Raw genomic sequence first — 11,160 nt, 5'->3', positions numbered from 1 at the left:
TTTTGGAGAGGTTTTTTCGCTATAGGGCGCGTGCGCTCGCCATACAGACAGAGAGAGACACAGAGACAGAAAGCGAGAAATCACTCCCCAGGGGGGATGGTCACACCGCAATCCCTTCTCCTCCATTCTCCTCTCGGGATCCTGGGCACGCATGCACACGTGCCCGGCGTGAGTGTTAAGCCACTGGGTCTGGGACGCAAACCACGGTCGACTACGTGGGAGTCCAGCGACATAGCCATTACGCTAACTGCTGGTTCCTGGGAGTTTTGTTTTATAATCACAGATTTTTTTTTTTGGAAATAAACACAATTGTTGCTTATGAAGCTGATAGAGAAAAATTAGTTGAAAATGAGAGAAATAAAATGTCCTATGTATGAATACAATAACTGTAACCAGAGGGAAAACATCAGACATACAGTGGTCTTTAATTAAGAATAAAACACTAACAAGAATATTGTATTTGTAATTAATATGCAGATTAAGTCTCAAGACTCTAGATACAGTCTGAATTGAATTTGTTTCCTACAAAGGTGAAGCATCTATAATTTGGTTTATTCTCAAGAATAGTGAGTTGAATTTACTCTGACATACTCTTATGTTATAGCATTTAATCCACTGTGAACATTTTCCCCATATCTTTGTTTCCAGGTGCCCAGGCACAGATTCTCCCAATAATAATCATGATCCTAATGTTGAGAATTCTGAAATTTGGTCAGGCATCTTCAAACCTGTATCAATCTGCAAGGGCTGCCAAAGCAAGTACCAGGGGTTGTATGGCTTAAGTAACAAATTATTTTTACAGTCTCAAAGTCCTAGTTCAAGACATTGTCAGGGTTGGCTTCATTCCTTGGCTTGCACATAGTCATATTTTCTCTGTGTCTTCTCATGGTCTGTGAGAATCCATCTGTGTTCAAATTTCCTCTTCATATAAGAATGTCAGTCATATTGAATTAGGGACCAGTATAATGCCCTTCTCTCAATTTAACTACCTAGTTAAAGACTATATCTCTATAAGTTCACATTCTGAGGTATTAGGAGTTAGAATTTTAATGTATATACATTTTTTTTTTTTGGAGAGTTTTTTGCTATAAGGTGTCTATGCTTGCCAGACAGAGAAAGACAGAGAGACAGAAAGCAAGAAATCACCTCCAAGTGGGGATGGCCATGCCACAGTCCCTTCTCCTCTGTTCTCTCAGGATCTTGGGCACACACGCACATGCGTCCGGCGTGAGTTTTAAGCCACTGGGTCCGGGACGCGAACTGTGGTCGACTACGTGGGAATCCAGAGACATAGCCATTACGCTAACTGTTGGTTCCAATGTATATACATTTGAGGGGGACAAAATTTAGTCTGTAATAGAGGTCTCTTTCCTAAACTATAGACAGCATTTTATGAGATCTTACTACATATGCCAGAAAGGAAAAGTTAAAATGTCAAGTAAAAATTGTATATGTTATCTTCTTGGAACTTTATACTACATATAATAACTGAAGATATTTTCTTGGTTAATTCAGTTCTATGAGATGATACATTGTATTTGACATAAGTTTGACTTTGGTTTATTGTTGTTTGCTATTTGAACTCTGATAAATTGTATATTTTATTTGTAGGGAGGGACTCATTTCTAACACATTCCATCCTATTGACAAGGACATCTCCTTTGTACTCTTTGGATTAAATCATAATGTCTTATTCTCTGTTTTTTTATATTTTGGTTTTTATTACTATGATTATTTTAATTTTGGGTGTCTAATACTACTCTCTTTTTTGAGTTATTTTTAATTCTGCTTTTGCTAATCTTTCTTCCTAGGTCCTATTTCTAACTTGTTTGGAGCAAAGATGAAGTTTATACAGAAATATTTCCCTATTAAGATCAGGTTGGGGGACCAGCAGTTAGCGTAATGGCTATGTCACTAGACTCCCATGTAGTCGACGATGGTTTAAGTCCTGGACCCGGTGGCTTAAACTCACACCAGGCATGTGTGCATGTATGCCCAAGATCCCGAGAGGAGAATGGAAGAGAAAGGATTGCGGCGTGGCCATCCCCTCTGGGGGGTGATTTCTCACTTTCTGTCTCGCTGTCTCTTCTCTGTCTTTCTGGTGTGCGCACGTGCCCTATAGCAAAAACCTCTAAAAAAAAAAATAAGGTTGGAAGGTTTGGCAGGCCACCTGGGGCTGGAAGGCTGTGCAGCAGAGATATGACATGTGACTCATCCTTCCCCACTCACCTTTGAACTCTCAAGTATGTTGCTTGAGACTTTAAGAGGACCTTGTGCCCCTCCCTGTTCCATCTGGACATCCGTTCCTGCTCAAGGAGACTGAACTATAAAGGGACTGTGGGTTATCCCCTGCCACATGCCTGTGATTCTAAGACTTCAGCTTTTTCTAAAACCCAACTTGTGCCGCACAATCCCTTCTATGTTCCTGAATTAAAGCTTGGCAACTCAGTCTCAGGCACACCTGTTCTCTAGAAACAGAGAGGACTTTGATTCATCCAGGACCAGTGACAACAGTGCAGGTTGCTAGGAGCCTCAAGGAGGGAGAGCAGCAGGGGGATCGCCAATTGCCTATCCTGAATGCCTTTGAGCTCTCAGAATTAACATGAAGAATTTAGGAAGAATGTATAAGACACCAGATGACTAGAAACCATTGCAGACGCAGAAGAAATATGAGCAACCAAAAAAAATAACTCTCCCCCAAGGGAAAAGATTAATTCCTGATCATCCACAGACAACACAATGGAACTCATAGAAATGTCAGATAAATATTTCAGAATATTTATAGTGACCAGACTAAATGAGATGCAAGAGAAAAGAGACAATGAACTCCAGCAGATGAGAAAGTCCTTTTACAATCTGATAGAAGAAATAGACACCATATAAAAGAATTGAACAGAATTTTTCAAGATGAAGACTGTGACACAGGAAATTAAAACTTCTCTTGAAAGTATTAAAAGCAGATTAGATCATGCAGAATATTAAATCTCGAGTGTGGAAGACAAAACCTCTGACCTAGAAAAATTATCAAGGAAACTGAGAAAATAATCAAGAGAAATGAGGACTATAGATGAGAAATACTAGATACCACTAAGCACCCAAACATCTGGATAATTGGTATTCCAGAAGGTGAAGAAAATAATCAAGGCATTGATAATATATTCCATGAAATCCTGAAAGAAAACTTTCAAACTCTAGAGAGGCATTCAAATATTCAGACCCAAGAATTACAAAAGACTCCAAATAGAATCAATCCAAGAAGATCTTCTCTAAGGCACATCATAGCCTGGTTGACCAAAACCACAGACAAAAACAAGATATTAAAATTGGCAAGAGAGAAATGTCAAGTTATTTACAAAGGTTATCCCACCAAGGTTAACATCAGACCGCTCATCAGGGGGGGCGCCCCCACGCCCCTAGCAAAAAACTCTCAAAAAAAAAAAAAATCATGTTCTACCAAGAATACTATACCCAGCAAGATAATCCTTGATATGGAAAAAAAAAAGATAAAAACATTCTCAGGTAAACAAAACAAAAAAATTTACCAATTCTAGACCAGCTCTTCAAGAAGATCCGAAGGGAGTGCTATACCAGGAAAACTAAAAGTCAAACAAACAGATATAAAAGAACAAAAAACAACCAAGAAAACCACTCACTTAATAATAGAAACATGTCTGGAAATATTGATAATAACATTGAATATTACTGGATTAAATTCTCTGATCAAGAGACATAGTCTGACTGAATGGATGAAAAAAAATAAAACAGAAATTCTCTGTCTGTTGCTTGTAAGAAACACACCTTATGGATAAAGACATAGACTAAAAGGGAAGGGCTGGAAAAAGATATTCTGTGCAAACAGAAATCAAAAAAGGGCTGGAATTGCGATACTGATTTCAGACAAAATAGGCTTTAAGACAAAAACTGTAAGAGACAAAGAAGGGCATTATACAGCAGTAAATGGGCTAAATCATCAAGAAGACATAATACTTATAATTATCTATGCACCCAACTCAGGGGGACCTAAATATGTGAAGGAAAGACTGCTAGAGGTAATCTGAGAGAGTGGATATAATGCTATAATTGTTGGGGATTTCAATACCCCATTATCTCCTCTAGACAGATCTTCTAGACAAAAAATAATAAGAGAGATATAGAGATATTATAAATTAAATGGACTTGACAAACATCTGTAGAACTTTTCACCCTTGAGACCAGTAGTTAGTGTAATGGTTATGTCGCTGAACTCCCATGTAGCTGATCTCGGTTCGAGTTCCGGACCCAGTGGCTTAAACTCATGCCAGGCGCATGTGCGTGCATGCCCCAAGATCCTGAGAGAAGAATAGAAGAGAAGGAATTGTGGCGTGACCATCCTTCTGGGGGGTGATTTCTCTCTTTCTATCTCTCTGTCTCTCTTTGTCTTTATGGCAAGTGTATGTGCCCTCTAGCAAAAACCTCTCAAAAAAAAAAAAAAAAAGAACTTTCCACCCTAAGACTACAAAATATAAATTTTTCTCAGCCTGGCATGGAACCCTTTCAAAGACTGACCACCATGACAGGGCACAAATCAAGCTTTTATAGATTCAAAGGCATAAAAGCTATATCCAGCATTTTCTCTGACCATGATGAAATTAAACTTGGTATTCATTTCAGGAAAATTCTCAAAAATATGTAAACACATGGAAACTAAACAACTTACTTCTGAATGACTTCTCAACTATTGAAAAAATTAAGTATGAAATAAAAAAAATGGAATTGAATGATAATGAGTATACAAGTTTTCATAATCTATGGGACAATACAAAAGCAGAAATAAGAGGGAAATTCATAGCAATTAGTGTGCATAAGAAAATAATGGAAAAGTGGCAAATACACAATCTAACATGTTTCAGGGAATTGGAAAAACAACTACAAAAAAAAATTCCAGATGAAAAGCAATAATAAAGATTTGTGCAGAAAGAAATGAAATGGAAAATAAATGCACTATACAGAAAATAAATGAAAGCAAAAGCTGGTTCTTTGAAAAGATTAATGAGATAGACACACTATACCTAGACTGATTAAGAAGAAAGAAAGAAACCAGCTAAATCAAATTTGGAAAAAAATGGGCAATATTACAATAGACACAATAAAATTACAAAACATCATAAGAGGATACTATGAGCAACGATATGCCAACAAACAAGAGAATATGGAAAAGATGAACAAATTCCTGGATTCATATAATCTACCAAGATTGAATCAGGAGGGCAGAAAATCTGAATAGGCCCATAACAAGCCAGGAGATTGACTCAGTAATAAATCTCCTGACAAAGAAAAGCCCAGGTCCTTATTTCTTCAATTCTGAATTCTACAAAATTTTTAAAGAAGACTTAAGCCCCATTCTCCTCAAATTATTTCTGAAGATCCAAAAGGGAAGGAAACATCCCAAATTTGTTTTATGAAGCCTCTATCATCCTCATTCCCAAAACAGATAAAGACATGACAAATAAGGAAAACTATAGACCAATATCTCTAATGAATATAGATGCAAAAATTCTCAACAAGATACTTGCAAATCATATCCAACAACATAAAGGAAGATTATTCATCATGGCCAGGTAGGCATTATTCCAGGGATGCAAGGATGGTTCAGCATATGCTAGACCATAAATATAATACACCATATTAACAGAAAGAAAGATAAAAACCATATGATCATTTCAATTGATACATAGAATGCATTTGACAAAATATAACATCCCTTCATGATTAAGATCCAGCAATCCCACTCCTGGGTATCTACACAAAGGACAGGAGAATGCTGTCACGAAAGTGCTTGCACATCAATATTTATTGCATCATTATTCACAATTCCTAAGACATGGAGCCAACGCAAACGTCCATGAACAATTGATTGGATTGAAAAAGTATGGCAGATATACTCTATGGGATACTATTCAGTCATAGAAAACAAGACCCGGGCATTTGATAGAAAGTGGTTAAATATGGAAGATTTATTGCTGAGTGAAGCAAGCCAGGCTATGAAAGAAAGATATGTATGACTCCATTTAATACATACCGACTGTCCGGACTCTGTCGTAGAGACTGAAAGACTGGAGGTCATAAAAGCAGTGAAAATAGTTATGGACACTGGGTACAGTGTAGAAGAAGACTGGAAGAAAGGAAGAGCATAGAGAAGGAAATCAGAGAGAAAAAATTAGAGAGCCAGGACATTTGTGGGACACAGAAATGGTTTACTACCTATTGATAACATGTCTACTTTTCTTAACTGGACTAATGGTTTACTACCTATTGATAACATGTCTACTATTCTCAACTGGACTAAGATGTATTTCATGTTGGGTAAATTCTCTTTATACGTCAAATATTGTATAGTGAATGGATGTTTAAAAAATAATAAGAATAATAAAAATAAAATGAAAGTCAAAATAACAACAACAACAACAAAAAAGATCAGGTGGATATAATTTGTGAAAGGGGGTATGGGTCCTAAAGGATGTTGGGAAGGCAGTTACATAATACTGTTCTTTGTGTACACATACACTGTTCTTTTTCAAAATGTTGTTCAAAGTTAACCTTCTCTTAGAAAACCTTTTAAATCTAATCCTATCTTTGATGTTATTATGTTATGTCACGTTATATCACATTATGTCATGTTATATCAGATTAAATTGAGGTAGGAGACAGGGACCCTAAAAATATAATTAGGGGATAGGCCCAAATTGTAATCACACATGGTTACATTTTAAGATAGAGACAAAGCAGCTCAGCTGCTTGCTCAAGAGACCTCTTGCAGTGGTGGGTCAGTGATTGACCTTAGAGTTCTGGATATCTGTCTTCCATACATTCTGCAAGAACCTAAAAACCCCAGGAAATGAGGGCATACAGATTTTTGGGGAGTGTGTGGTAACTCAGTGTATTTATTAAATGAGAAACTTTCTGTCATAATACACTTTACGTGGAAAAAAAATAAATAAAACAAATAGATCTACACAAAGTAAACCTTAACTTTGGTAGATTTCAGCGTAGGACAGTCCATAACAAGAATCTTTGCCTTATTCCCCGGAGCTGCTCAACTTCTCAGTCAAAGATATTTAAAGTATTTTTAATTGCGATTTTATTATGTTGACATTCGTTTCTCATTCCACATCATCTTCAGCTAAGCTCTGAGCCCTTACAATTCTCTGACTGATGGTCGGGAGCTTGGTCAGCAGTGTCTGGAATACAGGAGGCCGTGGCGTCTGCTGCAACACCTGCAGCAGCTGCTCCGGCTGCCCACACACGGCGTTGGCGTTGGTCAGGTGGTCCATGCCCTTCGCCCTTCTCATACTCACTTTGGGTTAGTAGCTCTTCACCAAGCTGTAGTTCTTCAAGGAAGAATTTTTGAATCATCTCAGCATCTTTAAGGCCCGGTAACTTGGAAAGCCCAGCTCACTCCTTGGCAAACTTCTGTTTCTTTCTTCGTTCTCGCAGCTTGTTCTTCAAGTTGGGGTCACTCTGATGCGTGCGGTCCAAGTAAACGCAGTACCCGATGAAGAGCGCCCCGCACACTTCAGCAGCGATGATGCTTTTCCGGCCCACCATCTTCGCCATGCCGACTGCGAGACCGAGCCGGCCAGCACTAGCCGGCATCAGAGGTGGGCCGCGAAGCCTCTGCACACTGCACGGATCGCATGGACACTGGCCAGGCATGCAGGCAGCCTCCAAGGGCATACAAATTCTAAGTACATTGAAGTCAGACTTTTTCCAATCCTCTCTTTTTATATGTATATAAACTGAGGTTTACATGTGAAATGGAATTGGCCAATATCTGAGAACAATTTCCTGGTAGAGCTTAACTTGTATTCAGGTCATTAAAAACCAAACTAAATATTCTCTTGTTGATTACTTTGGACACAATATGACATTTATGATCCCAAATCAATAGGACAATTGGAGATCCTGGAATGGTCAGTGTGACATCCCTTTTTAAATTGAAGGCAACACTGGAATATTAACAGGGAGCTAGAGAACTAAGAAAAATTGTGTCCTATGGTCAAGGCCCGAAAATATCTGTAAGTTCAGTTGTATCAACACTTGGTTATGATTTGTTGAGGCAACTGTTAGGAGCCAAGGATCATAAAACAAAATAAAATATACTATTTTAAATAAACAAAGACTCAGGCAGGACTAAGAAGTCAACCCAAAAGACCAGGAAGACATGGGAAAGAGGACCTTTACTTACAATTAGATCTGAAAGATACCTCCACAGTGTGTTTGGGAGAGCAGCAGAAAAGTGCACATTCCTCAAATATTACTCTCACAATCCTGCCATAGCACCTAAAAAGGACATTACTTGTGCATCATTTATTTAGATTTCAACTCTGACTTTTGGCGACCCTTACTAAAATAGAAAAAAGTCCTGGATACATGATAGCACTATAGGAATGTATCTATGTCTGTGGTCTGAACTGTGTTCCATATAACTTACAGATTAAAACCCTGACTGACCCACATGTGAGTTTATTTGGAGTTCTATTTTCAGGGAGGTAATTACAGCTAAATGAAATTATGAAGGTGGGTCTATAATTCAGTACTCCTGATGCCTTATGAAAAGATGAAGAGTCACCAGAGATCTGGCTTTCTCTCTGTCTGTATGTGTACAGATGAAAGACCATGTAAGGACACAGGAAGAAGGTGGCCGCCTTCAAGCCAAGAGAAGAGGCCTCATCAGATATTAACTCTGACAACACCTTGATCTTGGACTTCCAGCCTCCAGAAGGTGAGAACATAGATTTCTGTTGTTTAAGACATCCACTCTGTGGCATTTTGCTAAGGCAGTCTGAGCAGACTCTCACAGGGTTTGACTGGAACAACTACAAAAGTAAATATTGAATATTTCCTCTGCATGTTCCTTAATCACAGGATGTTCCTCACTTTGTTCTCAGTTGTTATCCAATTATGTAAGAGTTCTAACCCACCCTTTTTTTGACCTTTTTTTTTTCTTCTCTTTTCTTGATTAGAATCACTACTATTCTTTGCCAAAGATGTTCAGACTTTTATTTTCTGACCCACAGTGACACTGTCTGGATCCTAGATAGTTACATTAATTATGGGGAAATACTACTCTTATAACTACCTGCTTACTTACTACTGCAATTGTTTTATTCCAGAATGTATGTGAAAGCCAGCTTGCCTATACTAGCTGACAGCTTCCTTGCTGCCGTAGGTATGCATTAATCTGGTCTGCAGATGAAGACACAGATAAGAGGTTAATTCACATAAGGTCATGTTATCAGTCCATCAGTAAGTGCTAGGACTGGTGTCCAAACCCTGGCTGCCTATTCCTGCCCTCACTGCCAGTTGACACAAACCCACCTCATGCATCAGCAAAGAAAGCTCAGGCAGAACTGTGCTGACCAGCAGCCAACATTCAGTCCTTTCTTGGCTCCTATTAGGGTTCAGGAAAATTTGCCCTGAGAATAATCTGGCACTGCCAAGAAAGCAATCCTTAAAAACTCCTGCGTTTAGCCAAGTTAAACAAAGGTTAAGTTGTTGAAGGGCAGACTGTTGTTTTTAAGAATCCAAATGGTTACTGGCTCTCATTTTAAGCAAGTTTAAGATTAATAAAGGGCAAATTGCAAGGCATATTTTACATGCCCCATTAAACTGGTGGGATTAAGTGTGCACAAAACGTAATTGCCTTTTGATGTGAATAAAGCACAAAAAGCCCAGACAGAGAAAGCATGCCCTCTAATTTATAGTCCTATAGGAGACTTTCTTTGCAATTATCATCTTAACGTCGAAGAGCGTAATATATGGTAATACTAAAAGGTACACAGTACAAAAGTCATTGCATCTTTTTGACTCTTCTAGGTGAAACTTTTCTTCCCTATGGGCAGGCCCTGAAGCTTCTCCATAATACAGGCAGAATCCACAGTAAAGGCAGTCATCCAGTCCTGGTCAGGTTGGATGCTGTCTGATATCTCTTGGGGGGCAGATGCACAGTCCCCCAGGACTGTTTCCCTGGAACCCTACTTCCCAAACGCCATCCAGGTTTCCTTCTGAGCAGATGGAGCTTATCAGACTCAGATACACCAGTGCTTCAATTACTTAAAAATCACAGTATTAAATCAGAATCTCGTAAAAGACAGAGAACTTGAATTTCTCTCCCAAAGTCTTAATAATTTGAATTTTCCCAGAAAAATCCCAAGAGGTTAGTGCAAATGGATGAATAATAGCCCCAAAGAAATCTTTAAAAAAGAATAACTCCTGGGACATTTTAAATTGCAACAAAATATCTATGAAAGAAATTTTTTTGAGGAAGAAGTTTCTGAAGAATAAGATATATCAGGACGTGAGTTTTCACTAGGGTGTTATTTGTATTTTAATCATTATTACAAACTTCTCTCTTTGTCTTAAAAATGCAGCTGATATTATTAGACATATGTATTGGATGTCTTTTATTCAAGGATTTGATTAATAAATTCCTTCTTAAATTAGCCTTCTTCTCCCTCTATTCCAAAGTATTGCTTAACTATATGCTTTTATTGTTGTTGTTATTACTACTATTATTATTATTTTGTTCATCATAGTCAGAAGATTATAAACACATATACAGCCCAAGAGTTTTAATATACTCAATTCTGAAGCTTAAAAAGACCCACTCTGTCCAATAGGTCCTGTTCTATCTCATTGTTAAATGCTTCATCTTGCACCGTGGTCTAATTTATACACAGTAAAAAGTCCTTTAAGAAGTTGACTAGGTGACACAAAAAAGTGGAAGGACATCCCATGTTCCTGGATTGGAAGAATTAATATAATCAAAATGGCAATTTTACCCAAATTAATCTACCTATTTAATGCAATGTCAATCAAAGTACCAGACACATTCTTCACAGATCTAGGAAAGATAATCATAAAGTTTGTCTGGAATCATAAAAGACCCTATATTGCCAAAGCAGTTCTGCACAAGAAGAGTGGAGTGAGTGGTATCTCACTCCCTGACCCAAAAATATACTACAAAACTGTGGTAATCAAAACAGCATGGTACTGGTGCAGGAACAGACAGGTGGACCAATGGAACAGAATAGAGTCCACAGAAATGAATGCTCAAACATACAGCCAACTGATTTTTGACAAGGGGTACCAGTCAATTCAGTGGGAAAAGGAAAACCTCTT

General features: G+C 38.1%; 1 pseudogene; it reads right to left on the bottom strand.

The window, feature by feature from the left end:
* Nucleotides 1-7,129: 7,129 nt before the first annotated feature.
* On the bottom strand, nucleotides 7,130-7,584 carry LOC102470179 (mitochondrial import receptor subunit TOM20 homolog pseudogene; annotated as a pseudogene).
* Nucleotides 7,585-11,160: the final 3,576 nt, after the last annotated feature.

Source organism: Tupaia chinensis, unplaced genomic scaffold (assembly GCF_000334495.1).
Source record: "Tupaia chinensis unplaced genomic scaffold, TupChi_1.0 Scaffold147282_1, whole genome shotgun sequence".
Lineage (NCBI taxonomy): Eukaryota > Metazoa > Chordata > Mammalia > Scandentia > Tupaiidae > Tupaia > Tupaia belangeri.
This window is presented reverse-complemented; position numbering and strand designations above follow the sequence as displayed.